Source organism: Polistes fuscatus, unplaced genomic scaffold, assembly GCF_010416935.1.
Source record: "Polistes fuscatus isolate 324 unplaced genomic scaffold, CU_Pfus_HIC Scaffold4, whole genome shotgun sequence".
In the NCBI taxonomy this organism is placed as follows: Eukaryota; Metazoa; Arthropoda; class Insecta; order Hymenoptera; family Vespidae; genus Polistes; species Polistes fuscatus.
In genome coordinates, this window is record NW_025113118.1 from 1,313,285 (window position 1) to 1,337,024 (window position 23,740).

General features: G+C 36.3%; 1 protein-coding gene across 6 annotated transcripts in view; it reads right to left on the reverse strand.

The window, feature by feature from the left end:
- Nucleotides 1-23,740, reverse strand: part of LOC122521288 (fat-like cadherin-related tumor suppressor homolog) — a 311,248-nt gene that overhangs the window by 215,806 nt on the left and 71,702 nt on the right. The window contains exon 3 of one of the 6 annotated variants that reach the window (XM_043641865.1): nucleotides 22,393-22,477. The exons of the other annotated variants lie outside the window; for them this stretch is intronic. The gene's annotated coding sequence lies outside the window, so the exon portion shown is untranslated. The remainder of the gene's footprint in view (nucleotides 1-22,392; nucleotides 22,478-23,740) is intronic. 6 annotated transcript variants of the gene reach the window in all.

A 23,740-nucleotide genomic window follows, 5' to 3' on the forward strand; every position in this document is an offset into this window, starting at 1 on the left:
ATTCCACCATCGTTTATATTAAATTGCGACAAAAAATATTAGCAACTAGAGCTTCAATTTTTGTAATCAAGTTGTAAAACTCGGAATCTAATAAGAAATTCAGATGGCAAAGGACTGTATCACGGTCGACCAACTTCGAACACACCCTTTCCTTTCTTTCTTTCTTTCTTTCTTTCTTTCTTTCTCTCTCTCTCTCTCTCTCTCTTTCTCTTTTTCTTTGTATCGCGCTTCTGAAGGATGATTCATCGTCTTCTTTTCCTCAAAAACTTCACGCCAGTTCAACTTGACATAGAACGAACTGAGTCGAGCTGCATCACCGGCGCATTCGCGTCAACTTTTCAGTTGGCCGTTCATCATTCCTTTCTCCTTCTCACTCCCTCTCACTTGCTCGTGCACCAGAGATTCTACCGAACCAAAAAACAGAAAAGGCCAGAAAAGAAATCAAAAAACAAGGAAGAGAGAGGGATGAGAGAGTAAAGGGAGGAAAGAGGAGGGAGGACACGTCACGCTGGAACGCGACGCTATTGTACACAAAACCGTGAAGGATTATCCATCCTCGCGCATGCTGCGTTTCGCATTGTTCTCTTTCCTTTCTCTCTCCCTCTCTCTCTCTCACCCTCCCTCTCTCTCTCTCTCTAACTCTCCCTCTTATTATCTCTCATACTCGTTCTCATAAACGTCTCTCATTGCAATCCGCATAACACCCGACATTCGACGACTTTCGAGGTCCAATAGCCAACACAAGATAAGAACTTTATCTTGACGCGAATGTTTGTGTCATTTATTAATGAAAGCTTGCTGTAAGATGCTGAAACTTAAGAGGAGGGTATTTTCTTTCACCGACGACGGATTTAATGCGAGAATATTATTTATTATCATTGAAAACGGAACAAACATCATATTGCGTTGCAAAAAGAGATCAAACAAGAATCTGTGTTTATATGAAGATAACAAAACGATCGTATTATGCATGTATTCGATGCAATTTTTCGTTCTCTAAAGTAAATCGTGATATACTCTACACGACATGTGCGTTCTCACAAAGACTTCATAGAAAACGCAACTTCGTAATCTTCGTATAAAAAATGGAGCTTGGTTACTTGGAAAATTGTTTATCAATACTGTATCTGTAAAAAAAAAAATAATAGCGTGTGTGTAATTCTAAAAATAAATCGCACTATGAGGATAAAAAAATTAATCTATTACCTAGAAACAAAAGATAAACGATTGTAAACTAGTTAAAAAAACAAAAGAGATATACTTCCAACAGATAAAAAGATTAAAATTTATTGGAGGTTTAATTCGCATCTAAAGTGCAACTTCGCTGCAAACTCGATTTCAAGTCAGATCTTGCACCGATTCTCATTTCGATTGCCTTTAAACCTTCGACACTCCCATAAAGAGCGAAACGCGGTTATAAGCACGAAACCGAATTCGCATTGGACTTTCTCAAACCGATAAAATCCAAAGAACCGTAACTAGAAATTCAGACATTGCTCGAAGCCATAAACATTTCCGCTATTGCAACGAAAAAAGTAAACAACAGAAAGAAAGAGAGAGAGAGAGAGAGAAAGTAAGAATTCTATCATACTCCCTTCCCTTCTTTATCGTTTGGAAGGTGGCTTGTTGCTGTTGGTGGTTCAAGAGGCATTTGTTCCCATTGACACAAATCGTGACGCCTTATCAGCCGTCTACATGCCGCCTCCGAGCGTGCGGATCTTTCGAGAGGCTGGGAAACGCGCAGATTCTCTCGCGACAGAATCGAGAACGCGAGGTGCCGCGCAAACAAACGATATAAGAAGAAAAAGAAAGAAAGAGAAAGATGGATGATTAGAAAAAAATCACTTGAAAGAGGAGAAAAGGTTTGCGATTCGATGTTACGAGAAAGTTAGAGAAAGACGAGAGAGCGTCGAAAGGTTTCTCGGATTCGACGCGTTGCTTGATCGCTGATCTATGGTGTCGCGAGACGATCCATGGAAATCTGGAGGGTCGATCGACGATAGGATAAGAATGAAGAAGAAGGCGGACTGCGGTTTACGACCCACGCGAGATCGACCCTTTCAAGAATCTTTCTCTCTTCTTCTCTTTCTTTCTTTCTTTCTGTTTCAGCTTAACTTTCGCGCGAGAAAAGGAAAGACGACATTCGAGAAAGAGAAAGAGAAAGAGAAAGAGAAAGAAAAAGAGAAAGAGAGTAAGAAGATTCGTTAAGTTAAGAGAAGAGCCACGACGTTTTTTTCAGACAGTAGACGCATTCCAGCGCGTCGACGGAACGATATCATCTCTCGATGTCTCTTCGTTCAACTCCTTTTCCTTCTTTCTCTCATCCTTTTTCTTTCTCTTTTCTTTCTACTACTACTAGTACTACTACTAGTACTACTACTTCTTCTTCTTCTTCTTCTTTTACGTCATCACCACCGGATTTATTCCGTCAAGCGAGATCTTCACAAACTTAAAACTGCTACCTTCCTTGATCAACAATCCCACCAAAGTTAACGATATTTTCAAAAGAAAAAATTCGAACAAAATGCTTAGGGATAAAGATTGAAAATTAATGATGAACATAGGATAGAAACCTTTCACACGCGATGCATTTCATGATTTACCGAGATTAAAAAGAAGAAAAACATTCCGATCGATACCTCATCGAACAAAGGGTGAATTTATCGTGATAAACGAGACGATAAATTCTCACGGTCGAAGAACCGTTTCTTCCGACTTGGCTTAACCCTTCATTGACTTTCCATTTCCGAGCGTCGAATCTCTCACTCTCTCAATGCTTCGCAAGGAAGATCATCCGACTGTCTTTTCAACGAGAGACTTGCTCCTTCCTTTTCCTCAAGTCTTATGTGGAGTCAGTCAACGACGACCGAGGTTAATCGCTATTTGACCTAATTTTATTCTTGCGTTTAATGCGCGCACTACGCCCAGAACAATGGAGACTTTAAACGTCATATTCTGGCACCGCATTCGTCCTCTTTCTCGCTTTTTACCTCCCCTCTCTCTCTTTATCTCTAATTCTCACTAATTCGCCTCTACGAATCCTTTCTAATGTCCCACGAACTCGATTCAGAGATTTCAGGATAACGAGCTTGCGAATCGACGATTACGGGACTTTCCTCGATCTTCACCTTAGAATCATTTTCCTCGTCACACTATCCACAAGGAAGATTCTTAATTGCAATTAGTCACCAATCAAGCGCACGTTCCTCACCCTCTCGATCTACTAAAAATCTGAAAGACATATTAAATTTCTTTTTGCAATCTTTCAAAGCAAAAATTTTCGTTTATAAATACTCGAAGAATTTCATTCTTTAATTTATCTTTTCTATCTTTATTTCTTTCTTCTCTGTTTTTGTTTAGTCGGTAAAATAAATCTGCATTTATATTCTGACGTGTGATTAATAACAATATACGATATATCTAGACTAAGGTAAATTTCATCAGAGGCAAAATTAACTCCATGAGAGTTATCCCGAGAACGATTGATCAAATAATTCGTAAATTTCTCAAACTCATTTTGAAAGTTACAAGATCCAGTCATCTAGGAGGGTCGATCAATGTCCTGCGTTCATCTTTCGGTGCAAGACTCCAGCCGCGTTCGCTTTCGAGGCCGGCCAATTAATTTCTCAGCTGGTCTTATCGAGATTCCTCCTCGACGATGGTTACGAGCGAAAACGTTCGCGTCGAGCTTGGTTTATTCCTGACAGTGCAGGAAGGAGGAGGAGAAGAAGAAGAAGAAGAAGAAGTAGGAAAATGAGAAATAGAAGAAGAAAGAAGCAGAGGAAGAAGAGACCAAGGAAGCAGAAGAAGGAAGAAGAAAGAAAGAAATATAAGTAGTGAAAGAAGCAGCCACGACGACGAAAGAAGAGGAAGAATAAAAATAAGAATAAGAAAACGTAAAAGCAGGGAGGATCCACTTGCGAAGAGAAAGAGAAAGAGAAGGGGCGAGAAAGGGGGACGAGAGAGAGAGTGAGAAAGAAAGAGAGAGAGAGAGGGGGAACTTGAAGAGCCTGTGGAGTCGAGGTCAACGTTCTATGGTGGTACATTGCCTCGAGGAGAGAAGAGAAAAGATGTGCACGAAGCAGAAGAAGAAGGAAGGAAGATATAGAAAACAAGTACGCGAAAGACTGAGAGAGAAAGAAAGAAAGAAACCTTGGACGGCATTATAGCGATAGAAAGGGAGGGATAGAGAAAGAGAAGGAAATAGCATGGACGAGTCGGCGGGAGAAGGTCAGAGACGAAGAGGTAGACGGGCGAGATAAAGAGTAAGGATTCAGAGGAAGAAGAAGAATGGCGGCGTGGCCGGAGGAGAGAAGTGTATAGGCTCGAACGACAGGTGCATCCGATGCATGCGAGTAAAGAGAGGATAGCGCGAAAGAAAGTACGAGAAAGACCGGCAAACTTGCGAACGAACCTGGATTCCCATAATTACGACTATTCCTCGAGTTACGAGTGATTTCCTGATTTTTCGTGCGGCTAACGACGAGTTCGCACTACGAAATACGTTCATTCAGTATACTTCTGCAACATATATATATATAGTTCTGTAGAAAGACTTGTGCTTTCATAGCAATCAAATCTTAAGATTCGAATTAAAGGTCGAAGATTTTTGTTTAGAAATCTCTCTCCATTTCTTTTATATTTTCCTTCGTTTTCCTATCTCTTCTTCTTTGTTTATCTTTCTCCTATCCTCGCAACTCCAAAGGGATATTTATTTTACAAGCGAGGATCGCAGAAACGTTACATTGCACTTTCGGCACATTAATCAACGCTCGGCGTTAACTTTCAGGATCGATAAACTTTCGGGTCGGCGTAATTAGCTATTTGCGGCTTGATGTGTTTTAAATAGTTTCGTTGCGATCCGATAAAGTTAAAGTTTCTTCGCTCGAGTGATAAATACGAAATTTCGTTAAATCCAATCTCTCTTACGTATATAGAAATTTAATATAATGGTATTCGAGCTAGCAAAGTTTTATAATTGTAAAGAGTTATTGTAAGCTGAATCGTTGCAAAAATTTGCGAAGTTATAAGCATCAATCCGAGGTATAAAAGTAAAAGATTTTTATTCTTTGTTTCGATTGACTAAAAAGCTGACATTTTGAGAGGAACTCCTTTGCTTTGATAAAACGATCTTCCTTTCGGAGAAAGACGTACGAACCGTGAAATCCACATAATCGATGACTTATCAACCTTACCGCTATTGAAAAAACCAGGAAAAAAGTCTCTTTCGCTCTTCTTCTTTTTCTCTTTTGTTCGCAAAAAAGTCAAATGCGAATGGAGAGAAATGACGAGGATCCCCACAATGCTCGAATGGCCATCAAACGTCGAGCGAGCCAGTTAAAAAAAATTATCGTCGTTGGGACATAAATCAGCATTACATAAATTAACGTTCGCACCACTTTCTCCTCTTTGCATCTCGATGAACATAACGCCCACGTTTGCTAAGATACTCGAAAGCAGAAACAAGCTACTCTTCGTTCTCTACGATGATAATAATGTGAAGATCATCTTCGATTTCAACGCATGAAAGTCATTTAACTAATTGCAAGTTGCCAATCGTGCAACTTCAATATTTTAAAACTTCCTGTTAAAATAATGAATTAGATACGTAACGATTGTCGATACTTTGCAAATAGTTGTTGAGCCTACTTATTTACTAGTATACGAAAAGCGGAAGAAGAACTCCGAATAATATCCCGGCGAAACGAGCTTCGCAAAGGCACTCGACGTCGAGCTTTTGCGCTTTCTTGGATATTACGTACACTTACGGCATAGCGATGTTAAATTAAAGGGTTAAGTACAAGTTGGAAACCTCCGAGAGAAGTTAGCCCGTTCTTCGGCCATTCTACGACGTAATTCAGAACTTGCTCGGATTATTTGTAACTCATGGTTGTTTTCTCTTCTTTCTCTTTCTTTTCCCCTCCGAACCACCATCCTCTCCATACTTCTTCTTTCAGTGTAACTCGTATCGACTTCAATATAAAACGATTCTTTACCTGCCTTCTTCGTTTAAAGCACCAATTATAAGGGGAAAGATATATGTATCGTTATTCTTAGTTTTCTAGTATCACCGAACGGAAATATTCGCGTTCGATTACGATTTTTCCAGTAATTAAATTATTGAAACTATTGGTTCTATATTTTCTTATACCTTCCATGCACTGACTATAAATAACGCAATATTTCATATAAGAATCGGATAACATAATTACCGTGGTGAATTTGATTAAAATTTCAATTCCAATGAAAATAATGAAGAAAAAAAAGCATTTGCTTGATCGTTTCCGTTTCCGAACAAGAATCATTAGATATGATCGCGAACGATAGATAGATCTCGTTATAAAAGTTCCGCGAAAGCGAACGTGTCCGGTCGACAGGAGGATTTACAATCAACGTATTATTGACCATTTATTATCGGCATGCTGCCTATCGCGTCCTATTGACTTTCCACCGATTAATATAGGGTGCTGCTGCTTCAGGGCACGCCACCGATTTAAATTGCACAATGCATGCCATTTCACGAATCGGTGAGCGCGATTATGATTAATTTTGCCAATCCGATCAAGACCAAGCAATTCGAAGACAATAAATTTATATTACCAACATATAAGCACAATATAGGAAATGAAAAAACATTTGTTCCACTTATATTTTCATGTTCCTTCCACGATTACCACGTTGTATGAACCAACTACGATTTATCCAATCTAAGGAAAGGAAAAAGTTCTTATCGATATTACAACATTTTTCTTCTACGAAACACGAAGAAGCTTATCTCCAGTCCCAATGATAGAAACTCTAAGAAGTATGTTCAAGGTGCGAGAGCGAAATCTTATCTAAGCCTATTCAAACAGGAAGGGGAATACGGTTCATATATTTTTCGAGTAAAGTAAAAGGAAAGTAGAAATTACTTAGAATATCAGTTCACTTTTTCAAAACTCTGTAACATTACACACATTAAAGTATAAATATACTTTGTATATCTTTTTAATAAACGAAGATAACACTTTTATTTATTTTTTGCTTCAAAAACATGGACGAATTAGAGCGTCTTCTTTTTAATAATTTTTATCCCGGATAATTCTCCCCTTCTGCTACATCTTTCTCCTTTCATTTATACAAATTCATAACAAAACATCTACTTCCTTTCCGAATATTTCTTCTTAGTTCCCGAAATTTATTAAAATTCGTAGCACTAATATTTAAGAGTAGAACTCCTGTTCTACTTTTAAACGCAAACACATTTCGTCGAAATAATAATACCGTGTGAAATTTATTTCCACTTTCAATTTGTAGAAAAATTTAATAAGATACATGTAACATACTCAAGTTAACTAGCATACTGTACTTAACATCTCTGAAAAAACTCAAAATTCTATTTAAATGAACGTTTCGGGTAAGAAACTTCGTCGAACATATTTAAATTAATTTTAAACTTATTCAAAGATTGCTAGGTTTTTTATTAAAATCTAATCTAAAGTTTTTAAGCATCCACGTTTCCTGTATAATAAATTTTGTTTTCCATAGTAAACGTTAGCTTGTAATTACCAGAAATATTAAATAAGAAATTACTTTATTTAGTTCGTTAGGAGAGCGACGAAAAGGTAGAACGATCATTGCTTTTCCCACCTTTGCTGTCTTACGAACATGAATTTCCGGATTGCAGGCACGCTTTTACGAAAAGAAAAAAGAAAAAAAGTGGAAGAGGAAACGCTTTCCTAAAGCAAGAGACTCCTGGGGCAGTAGCGTGACAAACGACGCTCCGCAAAAAGCTTTCGTACGAAATCGCATCGTCCGGGAGCGGTGCTTTAACGAGCGGAAGACACGACTATGAGAGAAGAAGAAAGAAAAAAGAGAAACTGAAAAGTACTTGGACGAAAATATTGTCTGAAAAAGGAGGAGAGGACGTAGAAGAGGGAGTAATAAGACTCCCGCGCGTATTTCGGTGGTCCATCCTTCCATTCCTTTTTCTTGTCTCTTGAGCTGAGAATGGACATGGGTCTCGTACCGTAATTGTTTCGATCAGCTAAGCGCGTCAGTCAAATTAATTTTTGAAGAATTTCTGGTACCTACAAAAGATTTTTTTAAATAAAATCTTAACATCGCGTAAAACTTCTTGCAAAAATGACTCGTTTATTCGAATTCTTTGCACCCCCTTTTTTATAACATTTTCATTTAATATCATAAATATCTATTTTTGCGAATAGATTTTCTAAGTTACTAATTGCAACGTTCTACGTATATGAACATAAATATTAACATTTATAACAGCTTTCGTATTTTTATCTAATGTAGGAAAATTTCCGCGTGAAATCGACAATTTTTCAAGTTTACGATTATGTCATAAAAAGCGAGCCCACGTAGGAAGGCTATAAAGAAAGTTCCCCAGATAATTATATCTTATATCGGTCGTTCAATCAAATGCAACTGTGATACTAGAATATCCATTAGAAAATTATAAAACTTTAATTAGATCAAAAGAGCAGAACGACTCGTGCGTTGGAGTAAAATGAAAGAAGACACTAGAAGTAGATGGCTATTGATTTTTCAACTTTACCAACAAACACCGTTAATTCTTTGGTAAACAATATATTTATCGTATATTTGAATCGTTCTCAAAGTAGTACTTCAGTGCCAAGTTCTTGTTCGATTGTCGATAATCATTTAAGAGTCACTTTCTATCGAATTAAAAAATACTTGGTTATAAATCAGTCACGTTATCGTGACGTTAAGAAATTCTATTTAACGATACATTTTAAAGGAAGATCGTTCAAGCATTCGTTAGTGATTTATCTAATCGATTCTTCAATGTAGTATGTGTACTTGATAAATGCATCTTTACTGAAGCAGTTCGCTCTACTTTCGATTGACAAATAGGAGATGTAACGATCCATGGAAACTTGAATAAAGAAGTATTCACGAACTGAGTTTTGTGTGAAATGTAAATCACGAACACGAACATACCAAAAATTCTGCAATTCTTCCTTCCAAAAATTCGGAAACAAAAACCGAGAAAACTCATTGATGAAAAGATCAAACGATGCGGAAGACCTAATTCGAAATACGTTCTATTTCAACCGATTTTCTACGCTTAGGAAAATTTCAATGAAACGCGAAAGTAGATTTTCTCTGGAATTTTGGCGATGTCAACATTAAAAAAATAATCTCCAAATCGTCATTCTTCTATTTTTTTCTACGAAGCACAAAATGACAAATTCTTTTTTAAATCGACATAGAATAAAAAATAAAAAGGACAAGAAAGGTATAAGCCAAAAAAGGCTTAGGTCAAAAAAAGATACGTCCTGGAAACCTACTTGTTGTTAAAATAATACCGGTTCCTTCGAAACCAAGAAAACGCGATGCGCTCAAAAGGAGGAATTGGAGCGTCTTTAGTGACAGTAATTTGAAACGACAGAGTTCCAATTAAAGCTCTTTAGGGGTAGGTCGGAAACTGTTGATAAGACAGCATCAACGGCTCCCACTTGCCGCCAGCGAACAATGTCGAATTCAGGTGCCTTAAACCTCTGCCCTCTCTTGCTTTCTCTTTCTCTTTCTCTTTCTCCTTCTCTATCCCTCTCTTGCACTCGTTCCTGTTTTACCTCTTCCTCTTTCTCCTACGGCAGTCTTGAAACTCCACGCCAGAGTCCCGAATTTACATATCGTTTTATAATGGGCGTACCGCAATTGAATTTAATCCGTGAGTTACGGGCGACTGGTAGAATGCTTTCATAAATATTTAGCTTCCGCATGCAGGTACATCATTGATCGAAACTACTTCTGTGTATTGAAAATTCGTAGAAGAGAATTTGATTACCAGGTTATCTTGATGCAATATGAACAATGCACATTACAGAGAGAGAGAGAGAGAGAGAAATTTCTTTTTGAAAAATATAACTACCCTTAAACAATTTCGAAAAAGCATATATAAGATCTAGATTACACTGAGACGTAATTATATCAAAACATGTAAAATAGTAATAGAAGTATTAAAAGTATAAATAAAAGAGCAGAAAAGAAACGTAGGGTGAGAATTCTCGAGAAATTACGAAATCCTGGCGGCGTTCTTCGCTCGACGAAGTAGAAAACGAACGATGTAAAGGGATGAGAAACGAAATAAAAACGAAAGGATCTTTTTATTTTTCCGTCAAGTCTTTTCACTTCTTCGTATAAAAAAACGTCTATTAAAATTTCGTAATGTTCAATTGCTGTACCTCTTACAACATCTTGGATTTCGTATTAAATCAAGAAAAAGAGAAATTAAATATTTCACCGACATTACTTCGAGCAATAAACACTGTTAGTAGCAAGATTTTAAACAAAGACGAGCTAAAATCGAGAGAAAAAAAAGAAACAACTATACAAAAATAAATGCCCGTGAACCCACAAGTGAAACTTAACATACGACATTTAAACCCAGTGTTCCCCGGGGACTTATAAACCCAATGTCTCCGGGGACATTCAAACCCAATGCCCCCGGGGATATATAAACCTAATGTCTGCGGGGCCGTATAAACCCAATGTCTGCGGGGACATTCAAACCCAATGCCCCCGAGCTTATTCAAACCCACTGTTTCTGGGACATATAAACCTAATGTTTTTGGGGACATTCAAATCCAATGTTCCTGGGTCATATAGTCCCAATGTCCTCAGGACATTTAAACCCTATGCCATCGGGGACATATGAACCCAATGTCCGCGGGATTTTTCAGATCCAATGTTTCCGGGACATGTAAAACAAATGTCCCCGAGGTATATATACGCTTGTCCAACATGATATACTCTAGTTATTATATTATTACAAATATTTATATTTAAAATTTTTTTAGAACATATTTTATAAACTTTTATGACATTATATTATTTCTAAGAATCTAGAATACATCAAACATATAAATATTTTCAATGTATTTCTGGTAGTTAAATAAATTATATTTTACTTGAAGTATGTTTTAGAAAATGCCAAGGGCAGATAATTTATAAATTAATTATTTATAAGTGTAGGATTCTTGAAAAAATTGTGTCCCTGGACTGACTGGACCAGGACTCGAACCACGAATTTTTCGTTTTCCAGGCAACTGCTCTATCCACTGAGCTGTTCCCGGGCCCACCAGAGCCCATCGTCCAATCTTTCCACAAATGCCTATTTAAGTAGCTGGGCATGGAGGCGCTCGTCCCACATTAGGAATATTTAATGTATATTTGCGATATCTCATAAAAGTAATTTCAGAAGTAGAGTTCCATAAAAAAAAAACATGTAATAAATTTAGATACTCAGTTGAGTTGTATTTTCTGTTAATTTTATTCTTTTATTCTCTGTTATTGTGTTAGTAAAACGTTTTTTCAATCATTCTTATTAATAAAATTGTTGCACTTTTCGTGTCATGATTTAAATTGTTTGTGCCCGCTGCGCGGCTAACTCGTGTCTCCCTTACTGTTCCCGCGAATTAACGCAATGAACATTTCCCCGTTTCTCCCTAACCATTCAAATAATGCACTCTCCTCAAAACCTTTCACTTTTCGTATCTCTTGAAAATTATTGATACCCTCCCAAAAAAATTTCACCTAAAAAAGAAAAGAAAAAATGAAAAAAGATTTATGTATATTTATCTCGGTTAACACAAAGTGGTATAATTATGTGAAACTTTGTTTTTGTCTTTTAATGCTAATTTTAACACTTCAAAGATTTTTATTGCAACCATTAAAGGAGAGAACCTACAATCTATAGATATATTAGATAAAATATTAACGATAAAGGATCGATTAGATAAATTGTAATTTTCCTAACGATCGTTCATGGAAAAATGTGTTTAAGAAAAAAACGAATTAATTTTTTATCTCTTACTCGATAATTTATAGGTTTTTCAATAGAATAAAGAGACAATTAAGATCTACTTTATTGCATTCTTCACATGATTTTTTTTTTGGTCATTAAATCGACGAGCTTTTTTTGTATCTTCAATAACCGACTGATACCTGATCAAAAGGAAACTACGCGATTTCACGATTTATCACGACTTCGTGAGAATTTATGCGAGGAACGATCAAAGTGAACAAGACGAAAGAACATACACATATTTCCAGTTCGTGCGAAGGATACATCGATTTCTAACAAACGTAAGATATATACAAGCCCAAAGGCAAGTCATTTTTCAACGAGCCAAGCGAATTCTAAATATGACGAAAACCGAAATGAAAGGAGCCGCATTCCTAAGAGTGATCATGAAGTACGAATGAGAAACTAGTTGCGAGTAACCAGCAAAGAGAAGAAGGAAAAGAGAGAGAACTGCAATTCGCGCAGATTAATAGTCGGTGAGATAGGAACGCGGTTGGCCATAACGGGTCAGAGTTTTTCTTTGATAAGAACCGTTCTCTCGCTATCAAAGATTAACGACTCCGTGGTGCGAACAAGTCGATGATTTTTTAAAAAGAAATTCTCGAAACGAGGACGGTCGTTTTATTTTTTATGAAACAGCGGTAGAGAGATCGGTTGACTCTGTGCTAAATTTTCTATCATAACTTTTAAGAGATAGAATAAAAATAAAATTTAAAATAAAAAATTGTTAAATAGATACGTGTAACTTACTTGTAAAATTATATCCATTTATATTTTTTATTTTTTTATATTAATTTCATTACTTCGTATTGTTAAACTATACGGAGCAAACTATGCAACTACTGTGAAGTTTTCAATGTTCGGTGGGTAGGAGTTTTCGGTCAGTTAGAATTTTAATTAGAAAGTTACGTGGTTTTAAGGGTCAAAGAGAATAGCTTCGATGAACTTATGTTGCATAAAAATTTTACCTTTCTCATATTACGAGTGTACTACCCCGCCCGCATCCTTTACACACAATTTATTATTCAAGCAAAAATAGTAACTTAGTCTTAAGAAATAGTACAAAAGTAATTAATAATTTTATTTGCAATTTGGTAAATACTTCACGCTTCCTTTATTTCTCTCTCTCTCTCTCTCTCCCCCTCTCTCTCTTCCTCTCTTTCTTTCTATTTTCCATTTTTTAACATTCATAATTTACTTTATTAAAAATTCGTGTAAGGATGAAAAACTTTCAAAGTATTATACATATTAACAAAAAAGTGTATTAGAAATAATCAAAAAAGTTCAGAGATATCATACAACTATTATCTTGTAAGATTGTGCTAAATCCAATAAACAAGTAGAAGTTATAACAACACGAGCGAATACCGCTACGTGTGTTATAAATTGTTCGATATAAAACGAGAGCAATACGTGATTCGAGATACGATGGGATAAGGAAGAATATTCGATGAACATTCCAGTAAATATCACCGAGGCTACGTTGGGAAAACCGATAATAAAGAAAGACACAGAGAGAAATATACAGAAGACAGTGGTGATGGTGAACCGACGAGAAGTGGTATTGTTTTCTATTTATAAAATCAGTAAACCGGTCTGAATCGGTCTGGTCATTGACAATGACTCATCGGCCAGACGTTCGTCCTGCGGATCCTCGAGTCGTTGACTCCTTGGACGATCCGTTTTTTGATGCGAGATGAAACGAGATAACACAAAGATCATGTATATAAGTAAAAGAAGAATAGAAGTCACGAAAAGCAAAGCTACTAATTTTCACTTCCTTAATGCATCATCGCGTTTGAACGAACTAAAATTTGATAAAATTTCCATCGTGTAACGTTACAATGAACGCTAACGAGTATTAGATTTCGTTAGAAAATTATCATCGTTCTTTCGATCATTCCTACATACGTACATACATATATATGATAATACATTTAAACTACAAATCGATTACCAACGTTATAGACGATTGATTCAATGATACTAAGAGTTCTTTTTTAACAAGCTACATCAATGTTCCATTATAGTAATATATATTTCTAACACAATTGTAACACGATTACAAGTAACGAGTACATTGAAATACTCATTTATTCGCGATTTCATTCGATCTAACGAACATCGAACCGACGCTTTCAATCCGATTCATCGATCGCGTCACAATCGACGTTGGTCATGGTCATCATGATCGTCTCTCGGTCTATGCACTCGATACTATAAACGATACACGATAGTCTGTGCGTCGGGCTGTACGGAGCCATAACTATATAGGGAAAGATAGAGATAGAGAGAGAAAGAGAGAAGAAAAGAGAGAAAGAGGGAGTGAGACAAAGACGGATACGCAGACACATGGACAACAATATCGATATATTCACACTTGGACCGACTTGTAAACGGTGCGCAAAGATGTTCGTACGTCGCGTATCGCATATCGAGTATGCAATCGATAATCTACCCTTCCCCGTTTTGTCTTCGTCAGACGAACGAGCGTTATCGATTTGACTCGCGCTGTCTCTCTTCCGGCACTTTCTATCGAGTTACCATAATTTTGGTCTTCGATCATAAATCATCGATTATCGGAACTTGACGAAGAGTCGAGATAAATGCACCCGAAGAAGAGAAGAAACGCTATTTACTTGTCATTCTCTTTCTCTTTCTCTTTCTTTTTCTCTTTTTCTTTGCTTATTTATACGCACACATATAGTATTTTCCTCTTAACAAACTAAACACTATGACACGCGGCTCCCCACTCCTGATAAAGAACTATCGCTAAGTGAGAGAATATATATCGTTTACCAGTAATACTACTCGATAAAACAACATGTATAGATATATACGCATATACACATATATAGAACATATCTATAAAATACCGATAGGTTTATAAGTTCGAAAGTATTATATATCTTTTTCCGAACATATCTGGGAGTGTTGAACGTGCGTAAAATAAAGATGGAATAAATGACGTGGATATTTTTTACATGTACGATATTATTCGATATACGATTGAATTTGTACGATATACTTTTTGAATTTGTTACTTATGAATGTATGATGAGATTAAAATACTTAATATGTTTATATTAGAATTTTTTTATTATATAAAATATAAATATTTCCGGAGATAGAGGTATGAGAAATATGATAAAATCGAGAGTTTCTTTATAAGACAAGCAACAAGGTGGGCGCCATAGTTAAAAGCCGAGTGTATCGTTCTACCTGCCTGTTTCGCTCATCCCGAAGGAAGTAGCCGATAAAACTGGTTTGACGGGTGCACCAAGATCCCCGTCCAGTTACTCGGTAGGATGTCTCGTGTTTGGCCAAGTCTCGCCCTTCTGTAGCACACCGGAGAATCTCACCGACTAGAGTTTATAAGTTCCACCACTACTGTACTCTACTGGTATCGACTGTACTGTAGATCAAGACCATCTTCTCACCAACATCTTCCTCGTCGTCGTCACAGTCGAACGTTCTCATCGAGACGCCGTAGCATCGCCATTCACCAGAGTCTGCGGCCAAGAAAGACAGATCCGTTCGCACGAAATATAGCTGTCGCGAACGAGTTTTTTTAAAAGCGAAGGTTGCTGCTTCTATACATATACATATTTTCCTACACTTTTAAGAAGCTTTACTCGAACTTCTGCAGCTCTCTCTGTTCTCTTGCGTTCATACTCTTTTCTAGCTAATGACTAATTTACTAAAAATATCGAAGCGCGACACCAACGGAAGTCTGCAAAGAGAATTTAACGATGTCTCTCTCATTTTTTTTATTACGATAACTTTACTCGATATACTTGTTAAACATTAAAGGATATCTCATGTGATTATAGTTTTAATAACATATCTGAAATAATTTTCTTCAGACTAATAAAAAAAAAACAACTTTAAAAAAAACCAAGAATTTCATTGTTTTACGATAAATAAGATTAATTAAAGAAAATGATAAGACATGATAACTATAATTTCCAACATCTTTATATTATTCACGACATTCTAACCGCAATTCTAACTGTATTTCTCATTTCATAGTTAAGTATGAGTTAAATCGGACCATGTCTCTAAACATCTTGACGTCAAGACGTTAGAACAGTCTCCCCGATGAGGGAAACCGGTAATTAGACAGCCGGTGCTCTACTGATTTATCGTATCACCAATGCAATACATCGAACCACTTGGAATTTCTCTTGAGATTTGTGCAACGAATAATTCGTTCTAACTAGAACTTTGTTATCTTTCCAACCTGAAATATTAAATTGTTGTTTCAGCAACATAGATGCGTCAGGGAATAGGAACGCGCAAGATGCTTTAATGAGTTTATAGGATAGCGAGCGAACTAAGTTCCTAAAAGGTTGACAGATTGCACTACTACCTTAGGATAACTATTTGCATGATTTTCCACATTTTTTTTTAGACTCTCAGAGATTTTTCTTCTAGATAAATATTAACTAAATACGTATAAAAGAAAGAAAACGTCTAGTGTTAACTCTTGTACAACTTCCTTGCGATTAATTTGAATAGAAGCTTCGGGAAAGCCGGTTCTTCTTCAGGCGGTTTCATTGGTCGATTCCTTCACCAGGAAAGACACGGAGGACATCCGTCTTTGCACCGATAAAACTAACAGCGAACCATTCGAATGATTCACGATGGTACATGTAGGAAAGCTCGACTCTGCGATTTATAATAATGAACAACTCGGCATCTTTCTTTCTTTTTTCTTTCTTCATCATGGTGATGAGCCATCCGTGACTTCGAAGAACATAAATTCGTTATGTTACCGTGGTAAAGTTCGCAAAAACGACTCGGGAATTACTGAGTATTCGCGCGACCTCTTTTCTTTCTTTATTACGATGCCGAACGTACGACGACGATGACGACGACGACAATGACGACGACGACGACGACGACAATGACGACGACGACGACGACGACGATGACGACGACGACGACGACGACGTCGCTTGCGAAACATTCAAGATTAAAAAAGAGAGAAAAAAAAAACACATCAGCTCAACGAGATCCACGAAACTTGATCCCCCGTTTTGCGAGCCGACATTTTACAAGCGCAAGATAGTATCGGGACTCGTCGCAACTCACGTAAATCACACGATTACGAGTGTATCTCGCTCAATACCGATATCATCTTCTGTATAATTATGAAATTCATTTTCATTTCATTTTCCTTCCCTTCACGATTCGACCCATTATCATGGCAACTCGATCGAATTCACACCACCGACAGCTGTGGATAGTTTTACGATCGTGCAGTGGAAAATCAACTTGGAAAAATGATAACTGAATGTTTTAATATTTTTAATATATCACACAAAGAGGAAGACAATTTTTTTTACATTTTCATGCGATAAAAATTTCATATAAGATACCAGATCGTGTTTTATTTTATTGAATTAATATCCATAATAAATGTTTCCTATCACTCATAAATCTTCTTGTAATAATGATATATCTTCTACTGGTACAACATTTAATTATTATTCTCAATAAAATATAAATGGTCGTTAAGACAAACTAGATAAAGGAATCACAAACGAAACTATTAAGTTTTTTCTATTGATTCTAAACTCATAACAATTAGTATTAATCATGATGTTATTAGTGATTTTGCTTACGGAACCAATTTGTTAAATAAGCAATCTAGTAAAAATAATTCTCGAGTCGCAATTCAACTTTCCAACAAAGTCGTAGATATGTATATATACCCTAAAAACGTTCTCTCGATATTAACGAAACTAATAAATTAAACTTGCTAGTTCGGCTCCATCGATTCGCTTCGAATATCCTCTCTCTCTCTCTCTCTCTCTCTCTCCCTCTCCCTCTCCGTCTCTCTCTTTCTTTCTTTTTCTCTCTTTCTCTCTCCTTCTATCGAACTAAGTTTCAACTTTTAATCTCTTGTAGCGTGGCAAATGAGAATCGTATATCTTAGGCGTGACGTCGACTACGCGTTTCTTCGACTTTCGAGTCGTTACGAACGCGGCCGAGACACGAAAATGGAGGGCACGCGACAAGAGGCCACCCACTAGACCACTAACACCAACACCACCAACACCACCAACACCACCTCCACTACTATAACCACCAGCGTTGGCTGCTTCGAGCGTAGTATTGCCACCTGTCTCGCGGTTTCTAGCCGATAAATCTACCCGAGCTTGCCCGCACGTGCGCGAGCGCATTTTAACGAGCCGAGAACGATAAACTCTCTTCGCCGAAGCTTTCCACGAGTGGAAAATGTACCGGATAGATATCTAGTTGGAGCTTCCTTCTGCGGACGACACCGAGAGAAAGTTTCTTCTTCTTCATGATGAAAACGTCTGCCAGGAAAGTATCTCGTTAGTTTTCCTACGTTGTATCGTTCAACGAACTCGAACAATTGTCTCCCCTTATCAACTTTTATTTATTAGTTACGTTAATCTGATTAAATGGAAGACGTAGTACGAAAGAAATTTTTATTCAAAATAATGATCTTGTCATTCCCGACGTTTCTACTATTAAAGTATCTCTAACTTTTACGTTAAACTAAATCTAATACGTAACCTAGAAATATAACACTCTTTAAAGCACTCACGAGACTTTAATAAAATATCTAACGCGTCCTAAAACCAGCTTGCCTCTTTTATGTCTTCCAGAAAGCTACAACGTTACATAAACATCACCAAAGCGTTAGCTTCCCTCCAAACGATACGGCTCGTTTCGTGAAAGTCTCTATCCTCTTACCCCTCATCTACCCTTAACACGAGCCTCTTCTTTTCCTTCTGTACATATACCTCGTAACCGTCTAGGTCCAAGATAAATATCAAAGTCATTTTCCTTCAAGAAGAAAGAGGTGCATCGGAGAAAAGACGTTCTATGCGGAGATTTAAACTAACCAAATTACCTTATCTACTTTATTTATCTTGATTGATGTATTCTCATATGTTTTGCATCAATTTTCTTGATAAATTCTCGCACGCGATTCATAAAGTTAATACTAATCAACAAAATCTAATGAAAGTATTTCTGTAAATATCGTTTCTAACAAGATCATTAACATATAACACATTTCGATATATATAATTACATTTGTAATTAAATCATTTTATAAATAGTTAAGTATAAATAAATATACGTGCCTATAATTATGAAAGTGGTCTAAGTTAAAATTAAAAAAAAATAAGTTTATTAATTATTTCACACCACATTATTTTAAACTAAATAAATTCAATGTAATTTTCACGATATTGTCAAAAATCAACCGTTAAATAGTGTTTGTTATTTCAATATTATATAGAATTCATTTAGTGTTTAAATGTAATCCTTTAAATATCTCAAAGCAAGAGATATATGACTTAGACCACTTTTATAATTATGGCCACATAAATCTACAGGAAACACTTATTTACAAGAAAATATATCATTCATGTAATATTTTAAGATGACTGTACTCACAAACTACTCATATCTTTTCTCTTTCTCTTTTTCACGTTATTTGCTACCGCACGATTGTTAGAGAATGTACGCACGGAACGGTGCAAATTTGCGACATGTCGCCGATGCGGCCAGAAAGCAATGTCATCGTGCTAGCCATCGTGAAACGGAAGAAGAAGAAGAGAAGACAAGGACGAACGGTGTGTGTTTGTTGAAAAGCAAAGAAGAATGGAAGGGAGAGTAGGAAGAGAAGAAAAAGAGAGGGAAGAAGAGGGAAAGAGAGAGAGAGAAAGAGAAAGAGAGAGGGAGAGAGAGGGAGAGAGAGAGAGAGAGAGGACAGGTCGTCAGAGACTGGAGAAGATTCTCTCGGCTGTTTACCGACGATGTCTTTGGTTATCGTCTCGTCTGCATCTAATCAACGACAAAGATGTATTGTTATGTTCTTTCTGACGTATCACAGCGAAACGTCATCACTCTGTTTTCTCTCTCTCTTTCTCTTTCTCTTTCTCTATTATTATTACAATCCCTTGAACCTAAAAGATACAACACGGTCGATGCATCCTTAGTTTGGTTAACGCGATTGGTTGCTAGTAGAACATCGTCTACAGCAGCGTTTCTCAACCACAAATATGCAAGAGTTGTATAATATATAAATCAAAAATATGAATGAAATAAAAAATAATAAATTATAATACTTAACATATATATGTATATATATATATAGATAAATGTGAAATAATCATAAAGTATTTTCGGTCCACGTTAATGGAATAACTATTCAAAGGACGAGTGACTACTTTCTAAAATATCGCCTGAAATACGATGATACCCGTCGCGATTCAAGGAACAGATGCGAAAGAATATCCCGCCTACCTGATGTAGGAGCGGCGCATGGACGACCTTGAACCTAGAGCACAAAGAAAATCTTGAAAGGAAAAAGAATGAAAGATATTTTCTGGATGATCGATGACTGCTGGTTTCACGGCTACTCCCGTATCCCCTGGAAAACTGTAATTCGTCTATCGATACCTTCGGCTTTAAAACTACCCTTGTCACAATGATCTATTAGAAGCTTCCAAATCATACTTTAATAAAAGAAATATCACAAAATTATGAAAGAAATATCTCATATGTCTCATTGTGTCAACATTTTCATAATTGATGGTGTGCGTGGTGACATATTTTTCGATTAACCAAATCACAGAATTAATCTAACTACAAAAAATAAGAAACAATCATCTGGAATTGAAGACAATAAACGTATCAGATATATTGAACATTTTTCGTAAAAAAAATGATTACTTTAGGAAACAAAAGATTCATACAAGCTTTATATAAGAATTTAGTGAATATAACGCATGAAGATACGATAAACTCAGAATAATTTAAAAGAGCATTTAAACAGGATTGATAACTTTACTAGAAGAATACGAATAAACGACGAAAGATTGCGTGGCGACGTCTATATCGAGTAGAATCGACCGACGTTTTATGTAACTGTCTGACAGAAGTGGAACGAAACTCAAGTAGAGCAGGAAAAACGAGCAAGGTTTCCCGTTGGCGTTGTATTGAAAGAAACCATCGTCGGATGTGACAGCTCGAAGAGAGAAGTGGTAAAAGGTGATATCGGTGAAAGATGAGAGAATGTGAGAAAGAGAGAGAAAATGAAAAGATCTAGAATCGATAGAAAAAGGAAAAGAGAGAGAAAGAGGTGGAAAAAGAAGGAGATGCAGTTTGCAATAAAAGGAGTACATAAAAGCGATTTCCGTTATATATCGAATCAAAAGACACATGGCCTGGATACAACAATGTTTACAAGATATTATCCCGCTATTAATCAAGATATTGCAAGTGTTGCGTGTCTTTTATTATCCTGAAAAAATTCACGTGCTGTTATTGTTATATAAATTACTCATGTGCCGTATAGATCCTTTTACAAATAATGAGAGAAAATAAAGAAGAGAAAATTATTAAATGAATGAAAATGAGTAAAAAGGAAGTTAAAAATGAAATGAATATGTAAAGTGGCAAAAGAGTTAGTTCGCGATGGATTCGATCGTCAAGACAGGAAGTCGTTTGACTTTATGATTCGACTAACTCGACGAGCAAGAAATTCCAATCAGATGGAAGAGTATAACCGAGATATCAATATGCCTAAGCGAGCAACTGGTACGGACTTTAAATTCGCGCGTCGCTTCGATCGAAAATAGAAGAAAAATAAATATATCCGAAAGAGAAGCGTAAGCGCACCTTAACGATCGGCAAAGAAAGAATAAAAGATCGTGACGGTGCAGAAACTCGGTTGAACTTCCTGCATCGTAGCAGGAGCAAGAGCAGGAGCAGCAGCAGCAGCAGCAGCAGCACGACTAGAGTCCGCGAAGCGTGAAACCACGCATTTCCGTGTGAGGTTCTCCGTATTTGTGTCGAAGAGGAACGTTCGTTTGTGCCCGTGTACGTACAGATTAAACTAGACGACCGAAGAACCGTGCGTTTCGTAGTAATAAAATATAATTCGGTATTAACTAGCCTTACAGTCGTCTTTCTTCTATTTTGAAAAAAGTATCTGCATCCTTATTACTCCTGCTGCCGAGATCTCCTTAGAAACAAATTTATATCGTCCGTCGATCCACCGTGCAACGAGTCTATAGTTTAAAAAGTCACATCATTTAGTTCCCGGAGATTCGCTTCGTCCGAGTTGGTTAACCTATAATCTTACTCTTACAAATGCCGATAGCGTAGATAACGAAGCAATAATAACGACGTCTAAACTCTTAGCGTGCGTACTGCTCGTGAATCGCGTCCAATTAATTAGAAACTTGTTGCGAATTCATTCTGAAAAGTAACGATAAGACTCCTAAGTCCGTACTTGTTCCGCTTTTACGATAAAATATATACTGCTTCTATCCGGTAACAATAATTAATATACTTATTTACGATCTGCAGGTTATATTGTTGAAATGTTTCAACTTTATATAACTAACAGACAACATTTTAATTAAATATTCCTTCCTTATTCAATTTAATATATTTCATATATTTCAAAAAAGGAAACAATAATATATATTAACGGTCAATGTACTCATTTAAATGCACTTGCGTTCATTGATAAGAAAAAAAAAATATATCAATTTACATACGAATTTAGTAAAGGTTGAAGACGATTGACATCGTGATCGTCGAGGTGTGTCGAGGGAAGATCTCTCTTATACGATGTGCGCTCACCTGAAAGAAGAAAAAAGGATGAGTTCGTTAACGAATGGGTTTTTGCAGTGGCGCCAAGATAGATTGATTTAAGGTCGGCCGATCCCCAATGGAATAGAACGTAAAGCTCGACTGATTCGTAGCTACGCGAGGAACTTAAAAAAGTGTGCTTGACATATATACCAGGCAAATCGTTCATTCGAACGTCAATCGATGAATCGATCAATCCGTCGGTAGAATCATGGCAAGTCGACGGACCTTGCATCGTGATTCACGTGAAAAAAGGACTGACTCAAGGAGTTCAAAAGAAAGGGAAAAAAGGGAAAAACGATCGATACGTGTTAAGAGTGCACGATATTAATGCTTAAACATTCTTTTTGTTGGTTTAAATCGATTTGAAACAGATAAAAATTTATCATTTCGATAGAGCAGTAAGAACGTTAATTATTATGATTAGCTTTTATCCAATATAATTGATCGTCTGATGGAAATATAATTATTTAATAAATCTTTGATGAAAGAGAGAGAGAGAGAAAATTCATTCAATTCAAATTATTCACGGTTATGTAAGTATCCATTAAAAAAAAAAAAAAAAAAACTATAAATATAATTAAATAAAAAAAGCAAGAAAAAAAATAAAAACTCGTGTATATTTCCTGCGTTATCGATTTAATTTAATTTTCTGGAAGCTTTAGAAACCAATCGACAACTATAATAAATACCTCGTTCAACTCCGCGCGACTATATCAAATTTTTCTCGACGAATATTCATGAGTTTCCGTCGGCGAGAATAAAAAAGAACTTTTAAATGAAATACGTGCTGTATTTTCCGCTTTTGCATATATCGCCGTAAAGTCGGAGCTCCGTTAAACACATTCTCTGCCTATTTCGAAGTAAGCTTTTTATTGATTTCTCGTACACGATTTATAAAGTTAATCAATATATAGAAATAATATATATCTATAATTATTTACAATCTCTGAGCGTCAATGTAAAACGTATTAACGCATATTGTACATTGAATGTGCTATAATTGTATTTAATTTTGTAATAATAATAATAATAATAATAATAATAATAATAGTAGTTAAAATACATATGATTTTTACAAAAGAGAAAGAGAGAATAGTAAACTTCATTAGGTAATATTAAAATCAGATTTCCTATACATTACATCGTTTACCACGAAGGAGTTAAATACAGATAAATATCCTATCGTCATGCGCACACACGAGTCTGTCAATCTTTATGATTTACGATTGTCGTTACACCGATACCGTATTT